Below are 13934 nucleotides of genomic sequence, written 5' to 3' on the forward strand. Positions count from 1 at the left end.
TTCTAGGATTTCAGATAGATGAATCATACATAAAATCTTCTGTGTCTGGTTTCTTTCATTTAATATAATGTTCTTGAGGTTCGTTCATGTTGTAACCTATATCAGTAGTTTCTTTTTATTACTGAATAGTTTCCATTGTATGAATATACCATATTTTGTTTATCTATTATCAGTTAATAGCCATTTAGGTTGTTCTCTGTTTTAGGCTATTATGAATAATGATGCTGTAAACATTCACATGCAAGTTTTTGTGTGAATGTTTTAATTTCTGTTAGATACGTAGGAGTGAAATTACTGGTTCGTGTGGTAAGTATATGTTTACCTACTTAAGGAACTGCCAAACTGTCTTTCCAAATGGCAGTACCATTTTATATTCCTACCAGGAATATATGACGGTTACAGTTTCTCCATATTCACCAATACTTGGTATTGTCAGTCTTTTCTAAACTATAGCTATTCTAATGGGGGTGTAGTATTATCTACTAAAGTATAAGCTCAAAAAGACAATTTTAATTTGGGGCTAACAGAATAAGCCATAGGCCTAGTTATTGATAAAAAGTTTAGCCCTGGGATGAGGGCCTTCAAATTTTGTCTAATAGCTAAATTCTAGGCTTTAGAAAAGAGAGTAGGAAGAGCTCTCTCTTCTTTAGTAAAAGACACTATGAATCTCATTCTTTTTATTCCAAAAACATTTATTCCAGATTTCAGGATTTATTTATTAAATGCCTTTTGAATTTCAAAAGATTTTAAAAACCCACACTGTATGATGAAATTGGAAACTTTATCACTTTAACATAAATTTAAAGACTGTAGTTTTGTGTACTCTCAGTGATAAATGCAGAATGCACAGTTGGGAATTTGGGGCATGACATGTTTGATTTTAGACAAGCCTTTTGATTTCCTGTAGTTCTTCCTACCCTCTTAAAACTAAATAGCAAAATATTTATGTAATTGTGACGTAAAATGTGGGATTAAAATGGGAATTACATTGTTATAATTATACATATTAGTGTCTGTCTTTCCATTATCTTTCAATTCTATTTTTCCACGCTTTTTGAAGTGCGTTTGTATTTATATTGTTTTATTGATTTTTTTATGCAATTTATGTTGCTAAACTTAGCTATTCAATTTCTGTTCTTGATTTCTTTCTATTAAGTGGACTTGTTGATTTGCTTAGAAATTAATTTGCCTTTGAAAAGTTTATTCATCTTCCTCTGTTGAAATTAATTTGTTATCTGCATGCTTTCGGAAGACTTTGGTGAGCTGTTTCAAATAATTGTAGAGATTATAAAATGAAATATGTATGTTTTAATAAGTTTTACATCTCCAGTTCTTGAGAAAATTTGAAACTCTTTCTACAGAATATTTTGTTATTTATCTGTTATTCGGTTTATGTATTTGTTATTTGAACAAATAAATGTGCATATCCTTGTTAAAAAACAAAAAAGATAGTGGCATTTTATAAGAACAGTATGAAAAGAGTCCGCACAAAAACTGTTTAGAATGTTTGAGGCAAATAAGGACATATTGTATTTACATGAAGAAACATTGGAAAGATACACAAGAGGTGGGTAGAAGGCAGAAATGGGGTGGATGGGTGTAGGAGTAGGAGTGAGATTTGAGATTGCTTTTTTTTTCCCCCAGGCTGGTATGGAATTACATTTCTCGATACTTTTTTTTAATACTGCTTTGAATTTTGAACTGTGAGAACATATTATTTGTTTAAAAGGCAGAGGTGTAACTATTGGTATTGCTTATGCAACTATAGATTCTATTTCCATAGTTTCCTCTTAAGTATTTCCTGATTTCCATATGATAAAAGGTCTCAGGTCAGGGGACACATGGAAGGTGGTACTGAGTTTGAGAAAATAGGTAGCAACCTGTAAGCATAGTTTATATGTTTTTGAGAATGGTGCCTGCCTCCACCATCGTGGTTATCTTTTGGAAGATAGTGTTAAAACCAAGGCTTTTAATGTAAAAGTTGATGGTCTTAAATGCTTATGTATACATGTTTGGGAAAGTTTGGTGAATGTTCTTCATATTTGGGATAAAAGATATATATAAAGCTGGAAGAGAAACAAGAAATTTTAGTATATCAAAGTAGAAACACAATGAAGGAAATTATTCAGGAAAATAATTGGTAGATTTGATCACCTAGACTGTTTAATTATATTTCAGAAAATGTATTACTTAAGGTAAACAACAAACTGGGAAAAATTACCGATACATATGAGCAAGTATTAATATTCTCAGGAGGCAAGAGTTCATACAAATTGGTAAGAAGACACAAACTCTGGTAGAAAAGTTATCTAAAAAGGACAATTCATGGAAGAAACAGATCACATCAAATAATATTCAGAAGTAAGTAAATAAATAAAATTATTGAAGCATGAGATCCTACTTTACTTTTTGAATTAGGAAATGTTTTCCAAAAATGCTAATACTTAACATTGAGGTAGGGATTATTATGCTCCTTTTAAAGACGAAGAAACTGAGGGATGGAGGGATTCATTTATTTGCCTAAAATCACAGAGCTAGTGCTAGGATTTGAACCGAATATTGTCACCCTACTAAACGGCTTCACATCATAAATCATACTGTTTGCAACTACTTTTAAACTATATTATACATTTGTTTATGGCAGTAACTATAAACATTCATTTCTGATGGTTGTATAGCATTCTATTGAATGGATGTAATATAATTTAATATATCCTCTGTTTTGAGTGTTTCCAGTTTTTGGTTGTTGCTTTGCTATTATAGTGCTTCAGTGAACATTTCTGTACATATCTTTGTATACATGTAAAAATGCTTCTGTGGGGTAAATTCCTAGAAAGGTACTATTTGGATAATAGGGTATATGCATTTAAAATTTTGATAAAAACTGTGAAATTTCCTTTTATAACGACTCTTCAACCTTTTATACTACTACCCATGTATAATTTGGCCCAGATTTTAAGTGGTTTTGCATTAAATTTACGGGTGGATTTTTTTTTTAATGGTAATTACATTGTGTTATAATTACACATATTGGTATTTTTTATGAAATGGTTCTAGCAAGAGTCAGATAATGTGAAAATTATAAAAACCTGTGGAATAATTTCCATATTTTCATATTTGAAATTTTGGATATGGTTTACAGGTATAATATCTGGCACATTTTCCAGTTATTTTTAAAAGTACAATTGTATTTTATTTTTATATTCTCTGATTCTAATTTATAACATTCCTAATTGGCTTTAGGCAAAACTTCAAGAATATGTATTCATGTATTGTTCTCTGCTGATCGTATTAAATTCTAATGTACTTGATCGCTCCATTATCCCCCAGTAAGAAAATTTTAAATTTTGCCTGGTACTGGGTGAGAAAGAGAAAAGCAGCCCCTGATATCCAGGAGCTGGTCTAGCACTATCAGCTGGCCCTGGTGCTGCTACAAGGTGGCCTGGCACCCACACATAGGCCTTGGGGTTCTTCTGTAGAACAAGAAAATTTCAGAGATCACTGTCAGAAAAGGCCACTCTGTGACCATGATGGATCAAGACAAAACCAGGACTATATTCATGTCTGTACACAGAAAATGAACGTTGTCCAAGCCCCCAAATGCCAAACATGCCCCTCTCCTGGCTCACAGGAGTGACAGCTGCTTCTCTCCCAATTACGGCCACAGCCTTGCTCCAGTCTGCTCTCTCTATAAATGAGATTTATTAAGATACCCAATCATAGAAGCACCTGTGCTTCCTGACAGCACCCAATCCAGAGCAAAGCCTCTCTTCCTTAAGCCCTCCCCAACATTACCTAACACAAGCCCAAATCCTATAAGTCTTTCCTAAAACCTGCTTCCTTAGACATCCCACCACTGCTCAGGGTGTGTGTTTTCCCTTGCTGCAATGAGTAATAAACCAACTTGTTCAATCAAAAGAAAAATCAAGGTGACCCAAGAGACTAAATTGTATTTTAAAAATTTATTTTCATATTGTTCAAAGCATAGAGATTCACACAGTACTACATAAATAATCAGTTCACTACAAACTCAATGTCAACTAATGTAAAGTTATTAAAATTCTAATTCTGTGGTCAGTAGTTTTGACTATAACTATTATGTTTACGATAGATGGAAAAAATTAAATAATATTTTTAAATGCATGCATAACCCCATAAGATCAACGTTTATACTGCCACTTACTATAATAGCAAACAAATCAGGCTAACTAGGAACCACTGACAAGTGAAAAGAAATGAGAGCATAATGGTAGAGTCTATATAAATGGTGCTTGACATCCAGATAAAAGTCATATGAAAACATTCAGTCATTTGTATATCTCTAAATATTCCAACTTTTTATAAAAGCAGCTAAACATAGATCATATACAGTAGCAGCCGCAGCATATCACAAACTGCTAAATGAAAAATTTCAATTAATAATCAGTGGTGGGTTCCTGGTATAATTAGAAAGAGGCCCAGGCCAGGAAATCCAGGGTCTGAGCTCAGTTCTAGGATGAACAAGATGAATTTGACTTTAGTCAAGTCTTAGACATAGACTGCTAGAGAAAAAAAGGCCTTAGAGATCAGCTAGCCAAGTGCCACATTATAGTCAAGGAAACTGAGGTCCAGAGAGCTACAGCGACTCTTTACCTCTCACAGATAGTTAACGGCAAGACCATGACCAGAACTTATGCCTGCAACACCCAATCTCAGACCCTGGCCCCTGCTCTACTTCTCCTTGCGAATGATTCCTCACTTATACAGTGAGGACAATCTTCTATGTTGGCTTCTTCCTCACGGAGGTCCTGGGATGATGACTGCAAGTAATTGGTGTGAATGACGCATTTTGTGGCCTGGACAATGTTTGCATTCTGTGTTCAGATATGATCATGGAATGGTCTTGTTTTTGTCTTGGTCCATCATGGCCTGCTTTTATTTAAATGAATTCAATAAAATAACTAGTCTTTGGGGGGATTAGTGTAGTATCAGGCAAAATTATTTGGGCTATTTGCATAAATCTCCCCAATGCCAGGGATTTTAAGCAAGTAGGACTGTGTTTTTCAATGGGAACATGATTGGTATTTTAGGTAGAACAATTCTTCCCAGTGTGGGGTGCCCTTCTCCACACTGCAGGATGTGCTATCTACATCTGGACCCTGAGTGCATAATGGCTGCAGCACCTCTTGGTCAGGGCCAGCCCTGGGGTCAGTCAGGGCCGGCCCTGGGGTAAAGTGATTTAAAATACCAAAATTAATGCAAAAAATTCACGATAAACAAAATATCCAAACACCAAAATGTTATATAAAGATGGGATCAGTATTACTGATTTTTCCTTTTGCCTCAGGCTCCAATATGGCTCATGCGGCACAATTACTGATCCTGTCTTTATTTAAAATGTTGGTATTTTGTTCATCATGAATTTTTTACATTAATTTTGACTTTTTAAGATATTACACTAAAATATTATCTAGCTTAATTACTGAGTTTTGGGGCACCCCTTAAATGGTGCACCCAAGGCACGTGCCTCACTTGCCTTACCCTAGTCCAGCCCTGCTCCTAGTCATTGTGACAACCCAGAATACCTTCACACATTTCTAAATGCCTCCCCAGATTGAGAACCTCTGAAACAGGGGTTGATTCTTCTCATATTAAAAGCAAGTCCAGAGAGAGGCAGCCTGGGCCTGAAACAGTGGCTCCATGCTGCCAGCAGGGACCTAGGTGCCCTTTATCTCTGCAGCACTCACAAGATGTCTGCTGTGCCCGAGGAACTATGTCCCAGTTCCAGACAGAAAAACAAAGGGAGGGCAGAGGGCAGGAAAATCAGACCAGCTGAGCCTGACTCTTTTCATGAGAAAAACAATAACTTTCCCAGTTAGCCCCACCCAATAAATCTTACCCCATATATCACTGGCTGGAAGCAAGTCAGCGGCCAACCCTAGCTGCAAGGAGCCTGGGGAGGTGAACATTTTTAAGTGGATGCATTTCCAGCCTGAATAAAACTGATGTTCTGTCTGTAGAATGAAGGGGAAAATGAATAAAGGATAAAGAGCTAGAAGTGTCCTCTCTGATGGCCATGCAGGATAACAAATGCTGGCTATTTTGATGATTGCAAATAGCATTCTCCGCTTGTAATGTGATCGTCCGCCTTAGCAGGACATTTTGATGGCCACTTTTCGAATTACGGATTAAAAAGTGGAATGTTGTCTTAGGTTGGGTTCCGTAGAAGCAGAGCCTGGAAGGGGGATTTAGATGCATGCAATTTATTAAAGGCACACTCTTAGGTGAAACTTGTAAAGGAGTGAGGGAAGAAGCAAAGGACAGGAAAATGAGCCAAGCAAGGATGTGCTCTCAAGTCAAGTTTAGCCTTGGCCTCATGCATGAGGGGCTGGGGAGCCTTAATCACAGTACAGAGTTGTCCCGCCTTGAGGCAAGGAAGCTGAGCTTTTAACCCTTGATAAATCAAACAGTCATTGGCCGGCCCCTCTCCGGGGAGAGGGGCTAGTGTAACCTCCCGGGTATCTCTGGGAGATGCAACTCCCATCAGCCAAGAGCAAGTCTCCAGAGAGGGTTAGAGGTGTGAGCTGTTTGTCAAAGCATTTGCTGCCGCTGGGGGATGGGAGCACGACCCCTCCTGTGGATCCAGGTGAGCACTAAGAGCACCTACGACAAATGTTATATTGATACACTTTCCAAAGAGTTGCCTTTATCTTTACTTTCTATTCTTTGAGAGTGCAACCCTAGATATATTGTTAGGATTAAAAGCTATTGGAAAAACTGGCAACAAGTTGAAAATGTCTCACTTTTAAGAAAAATGATTAACAGGTGTTGAGTTTTGTTGAACCAGTAACGTAGAAGGTGCTTTATAATTTGCTCCAGTTATTAACCAGGATCTCATCTGCAGTTCACAATCACGTCAGAACACGTAAATATGTCATAGTCTTAGCGTCTCATTTAAAGCTCAATGAATATTTAATTGAAGTTGACCAACAAAATAACTGAAAGAATTATATTGCATTTAGTTAGACCTGAAATGAGCAAGCTCTTCATTTTCTCAAGTAGTCTGAAGCTAAAATTATTTCAATTTCATGAAATATTCTACATAATTTTATAACTAATTAAAGGGCTGCAAAATAGGCTTGAAAGGCACATATTAAATATTGAGAAAAACATGAAATAAAATGAATTTTCAACTTGAGATGCAAGAGAATAGTTTAATACATTGTGGCCTACATACTTATTTAGTAGCTGATTCATTTAAAATATTGTCAATACCCTCTTTTTGACATAAGAGGTAGTAAACACAGAATCTTTTCTTTGGTGCTTGAAAGTTAAATATCTTGTTAGATTGAGAGTAACAGAAAAGCATACATAATCCACCAAGTCAGTCAGCCTAGAAATTGTTTTTTAGCTCTGGATGCAGCACTGAGCCAGGTACTGTAAATAATGAAAAAAAGAGAAATATTGACCCATGTTGAAAGTGGAGATGTTTTCCCAGGAAAGAAGCCTCCCTGTGGGGTCTGTTAGATCTCCATAAGTGTCGGAACTGGATTTCAAAAAAATATTGTGCTCTAATTGATCTACCCTATCACAGATGACATGGAGATGTGTCACTTCTACCAAATTTGAGGACATTCTAATTACAATCAAAGTATTGTCGACTAATCCATGTTAAAGGCTGCTAAAAACCACCTGGTAAACTTTGCATGTTACAGTTTGAATTTTTTATCCAGTCCTGAATTATTTTTTAATTACAGGATCTAAAATAATCTAATAACAGGTACTTTTTGCAGAACAGAACATAGGTCTATGATACAGGGTTGTCTGATAAACACAGCATGTCTATACAGCTGCCTTATGAGAAACAACTGGTCATCTTGGGTTTTTTTTCCTTTGATCTTAGTCCTTTTTTAAGACACTCAAATGCATTCCTTTTTTCAACTACTGAAAAGTCAGTGTGCATGTGTGTGTGTTATGTGTACAGACATATACATTAAAAAAGTTCTGACTCTTTAATGATGGCACCTCTTCCCTTCACTTGTACAATTCTTTCCATGTCACCCTTTAGTCCTTAGGGATGGGGAACCATAATTAGTATGGGGGAAAAAAAGGTATTTTTTCTGTTCCTATTTAATGCCACATTCAGAACCAAACCCAATTACTTAGTTAATGCTAACTCATTAAGCAAAAGCGACAGAATGACCAGACTATTAGGGTCTACAGAAGAACAGGATATCCTGTCCAGGGAAGGAGATGAGAGAAAGGTTGATAAGCATTAGCCAAGAAAGATGAACATTTAGTGTCCTGCGACCAATGCACCCGGTCAGAAACAGCAGAATAAGGATAATTTAGAGTATTTTTATTCTTGAATTTGTCTTTTCTGAAGAATTAGCCTTGGTCAAAGGATACAAATTTCACTTAGGAAGAATAAGTTCAAGAGATCTATTGTACAACATGTATAGTAAATAACAACATATTGTATACTTGAAAATTGCTAAGAGATTTAAGCATTCTCACCACAAAAAATGGTAAGTATGTGAGGTAAAGCATATGTTAATTAGCTTGATTTAGCCATTCCACAATGTATCCATATTTCAAAACACCATGTATACCATAAATATATAGTTTTGTCAATTAAAAAAAAGACAAAGGAAGAAACACTAGAAATAAAGGCAATCATAAGTATAAAAGCCAAAAAGAAAAAAAAGAACTGGCCTTAACATTTACATTGAAGATGCCTATTTTCTCAGATCTATTTAGTACAAGTAATATTTTAAGGTAGCGTTTCTCCCCATGTCATGTACCTTACCTGTTTATCAAAAGCTACCCATGATGGCGCATCGGTTCCTGCTTCTTTAGGAAATGCACTGTATTTAGGCTTCACCTTTTGCCCGAGAAGCAGTTCTCCACCTATTCCAGGTTTATCATCACTCACCAGCATCCTAACATTGTTGCAAAAGCTCCAATGTTGGGATTTGTGGAACTTCTCTTTTCCCACCTGTGAACACAAGAGACAACACAAGATAGCCAAAGTTTCTCTTGGTGACTTTTCTTATTTGTTTTAAAATGTAGACACATTTTCCCATCATTTATTTTTCCCATCACCAAAGGCATATAGAGAGTGGCAAATAATTATAATCAATCTTCATCCATAAAGTTGTGTCATATTTTAATTTCAATTTACTTTAACAAATTCAAAACTTTGAAAGGCAGTAAGAATAAACCTAATGCTCCATGCCATTTAAAACATTTAAAAATAACTGTTACTGCAAGTGAACATTTAGAACATTAGCTTGCTAATTGGATTTTCCTACTTATTTGCCAAGAATGCAAACAGGAAAAAAAAAAAAGAAAGAAAAAACTCCTCTACTTCACAGGTAAAATGTAACTGCCTTCCATAGAAGCCTAAACATTATTTTTACCAAAACAAAGAGCAAAATTTTTTCGTCTTTAAAATAAATGATAAATGTAACAGGAAATTCATTAGAGCTGACATTCTCTTCCTAATGGGAAAACCTTGCCTGGCAACTTTTCTGGTGTCCTGGACAGAGAGGAGGAGAAAGCACAGATAATACTACCAAGAGCTGGCAAGTACATAGGTCCACATCAGCTCTCATGCTCTGCTGGTGGGAAAGCAGAGGACGACAACCTCTCTGAGGAGAGAGAGAGCAATACCTAGCAAAGCGAACGGTGTATATGTCCTGTGGCCTAGCAAGTCCATACCTCTAAGTCTCTTGCCCCCTGGCAAAAGAAGCTATATATCAGATTATTTGTTACAGCCGCATTTGCAAGAGTGAAAAATGTATGCCAATAGCAGAAAAGATACAGCCATTGTGTTCTCTTTATAAAATGAAATATTAATTAATACAGAGGTCTAAAATTACACGTATCAATATAGACAAATCTCAAAAAAGGTCAAGAAAAAAAAGGTAGTAGAAGGGCACATAAAATTTGATAATTCTACATATATAAAGTTTGAAAATACTCAAAAATATGGTAGTATTTATGGATTATACATGCATGAAAATAAGCACAAATTCAAGATTATATAATATCCATGAGATGATGTGATACATTATATGATCCATATATAATATATAATATAACATAATGTATAAATATATAATAAGTGTATATAGTAAATATCAAATACAATATCAAGTAATGTATATCCATGTGCCTGCCCCATAGCCCTGCATAAAAAATAAACATTTAAGATACAATTGAAATTCCCTCTGGAAGTTTGCAGCCCTGCCTCCCTGTGCAGAGGTAACCGTTATTCTGAATTTGCTGCTTTAATTTAGCACTTTGCCAACACTGTATTACAGCCAGGGTGACAGTCTCTTGCAAAGCGTGATGCCTTAGCAGGAAAGTGTGACAGGAGGGTCGAAAGACCTCGTTTCCTTTTGTGGTGAAGAAGGCCTGGCGGAATGGGAAAGGGCCTGGGCAGACCTGCATAGGGGGAGCCAGGGCCATGACAGCTGCCCTGGGCAGATAACAGCCCCACTCTAAGGCTGGGGGAGGAAAGCTGGAAGCATTGGTGAGGATGGTGACCTGTAGCCTGGCTGTGCCGCTTAGAGAATCCATTGCCACCACTTCCACCATCCCCCTTCTCCCCCACACACATACACACACACTCACACATACAATCAGGTTAGCACAAGTCAGTCCCAAATCACCAGAGAGCAAAGCAAAAGTTAGGTTTGTTAAAATGAAAGGTGGAATAATGTAGAATTTTATAACAATGTACCCTCTTCTAAAGCAAGTAATTTCAGATAATCACAAACTCACTTCAAACCAGCAAACTTTTCTTAAGCATTTACTATAGTCCTAGCTTTGTGCCAGACATATTAGTTAAAATAAGCATAAGACTCAGCTCCTTCCCTGAAGAAGAAACCCACAATCTTGCTGATGAAGATATATAAACAATTAGAAAACAGTACAGCTACCATTTTTGACCACTTACTATGAGCGCTGTAGCCTTTACTAAGGGTTTTATATGTGTTATCTCATTTCACTGTCACAAAACTATTTGACCAGCATGATTACTGCCATTTTACTCATGAGGAAACCAAGGCAGAGAGAGGCAGACAGCACACCCAAGTTCACACAGTAACTAGTAGAACCTGCATCTGAACCTAAACTCACGTGACTCTAAGCTCAGGCACATTTATCTAACCAGAGCCATACACTGACGCTCTGTAGTAGTGTTGAGGCTCTGTGGCCAATTGGACACTGCCTCGGGCCTGGAGGAATGGAGTGAATTAGACAGGAGAGGAGAGGCAAGGGTGTTTGGGGTGTTCTGGGCAAGGTTCTGAGTGATGCACTGCAGCTGAGCTGACAGCACCTGGTGTGATGGAGTAATAGAGTAAAAAGGGCAAGTTCAAGTTTGGAAGGAGAGTGAGATAGAGTAGAATATGTAAGGAGGCCCATATTATGGAAAGCCTAAAGCCTCACACACTTAAATACCTTCAGTCTCGTTCTTCAGGTCTCCAGAACATTTACTGATGCTCAATACCACACAGGCCCTAATCTAGGAAGTGTGACATAAAGATTAAGTCACAGCCAGCCTCCCTTCCCCGCCAGCCTCCCTTCCCCTGAGGAGCTTTCTCCACTACTCCTCCATGGATCCAGGTTTCCATCATCACATCCAAAAAGCCCCTGCCATTGCTAAAGGCCTCACTCAGCTACCTGACCTCCAGAATGTCACAATTTGTCCATACGTACCCTCCTCATTGGTCAGACCATATCCCACAACTTCTAAGGTACCTTGATGCTCACTCACAGTCATGTTCCTGGGCAGGCTGCACCTCTACACAAACTCCACTTCCCCCAAGTGTCAGCTCATGTCCCACTACATAGTCATCTCTCACACAAATATCTGGTGAGCATCCATTGGGTGCTAAGTTATGGTAGACTCTGAGGACGTGGCCTTGGGCAAGACACAGCTCCCAATCTTGGGACAGAAGCCAGTCACTATGTCTCTGGATTTGGCAATGGTTTCTTAGATATAACACCAAAAACACAAGCAACAAAAGAAAAAATAAATAAATTGGACTTGATCGAAATTTTAAAATCTTGTGCATCAAAGGACACTATCAAGAGAGTGAAAAGACAACCCACAAAATGGGAGAAAATATATAGAAATCATATATCATAAGGGTTTAGTATCCAGAATATACAAAGAATGATTGCAACTCAGCAAAAAGACAAACAATCCAATTTAAAAATGGGCAAAGGACTTGAATAGATGTTTCTCCAAACACGAGCACATGAAAAAATCCTCAATGCCATTAGTCACTAGGGAAATGCAAATCAAAACTAAAATGAGATATCACTTCACACTCACTAGGGTGGCTATAATAAAAAAATGGAAAATAACAAGTGTTGGAGAGGATGTGGAGACATTAAAACCCTCATACATTGCTGGTAGGAATGTAAAATTCATTGTATGACTGCTGTGGAAAACAGTTTGGCAGTTCCTCATTAAGGTAAATATAGAATTGCCATATGATCCAGCAATTCCTCTCCTGGGTATATACTCAGGATAATTGAAAGCATAGGTCCACAGAAAGACTTGTACACAAATGTTCATAGCAGCATTATAGACAGTAGCCAAAAGCTAGAAACAACCCAAGTGTCCATCAGCTGATGGATGGATAAATAAAATATGGCATATCCATACAATGGAATATTATTCTGCCATCAAAGGGAATGAAGTACTGGTACATGCTACAGCATGGATGAACCTTGAATATACTATGCTAAGTGAAGGAAGCCAGACACAAAAGGTCACATACTGTATGATTCCATTTATAAGAACGATCCAAAATAGGCAAATCCATAGAGACAGAAAACAGATTAGTGGTTGCCAGGAACTGAGAGGAGGAGGAATGGGAGTGACTGCCTAGTGGGTACAGGGTTTCCTTTGGAGTGATGAAAATTTTCTTGAAATAGATAGTGGTGACAGCTGCACAGCATTGTGAATGTACTAAATGCCACTGAATCGTACACTTTAGATGATTAAAATGGTAAATTTTATGCCATGTATATTTTACCACAATTAAAAAAAAAAAAAGACAAGCCAGTGTGAGATCCACACATCACAAATGAGCTATGTGATGACCAAGCCCAGGGACAGGCAGAATCACGAGGCCCTCCCTGACCACCAGCCCTTCATCGTGTACATACACCACATGTACACGCACTCATGTTCGTTTTGTCTTCCCAAACAGAAGACAAATTTTTAATAATGTAGAACCATGGTGTGTACTTCTTTTTCCATGTCCCTCACCATCTAACATGTTGCTTGCAGATACAGGAAGCCTGTGAAACTTGAATATGTTCACTGGTTGCCAGATTGAAAACTGTGGTCTGGATCAAATAGGTAACAAAGAGCCATTAAGGTTTCCCAAGGGCTGCAGGGACAAGATGAGACAACACATTTGCAGATAGATCCACCAAGAGAGAGCAGGGTGGATCAGAATGGGGAGGGTCTGAAGGCAAAAGACTTGTAAAGAGGCTACTGCCTGTCTTAACATGAAGATCTTAAGGAAGCTGATAAAACCACAGCATGCTGACCCTTGAGCTAACAATCTCTGCACACAAACCCCCAGGCCACTGTTTCCAGGGATGGCACCCCAGGTGATAACAGCGAGGATTTCAGAGGGTACTCAAGAAAGCTCATCTTTCTGTGTCCTCTACCTTTTGATTAAGGCAAGGGTAAGTCTCAGCTTGATAGTATTAAGTTGGCTATACCTCCCAAATGCTTGCCTATAAAAAAGAAAGCAGGCCTCAGGCTCAGAGCTTTCTGCAGGGATCAAATCTAAAAAGCACTGTTTTGTTTTCATTTCTTTTTCCTTACCATGATCTTCCACTTACATCAAATTATATGGTTTCCATTTATGGCAGGGATATGAAGTTTCCCTTTTCAGTATATTGTAGTTTTTCTTTTA

Source organism: Cynocephalus volans, chromosome X, assembly GCF_027409185.1.
Source record: "Cynocephalus volans isolate mCynVol1 chromosome X, mCynVol1.pri, whole genome shotgun sequence".
Taxonomy (NCBI): domain Eukaryota; kingdom Metazoa; phylum Chordata; class Mammalia; order Dermoptera; family Cynocephalidae; genus Cynocephalus; species Cynocephalus volans.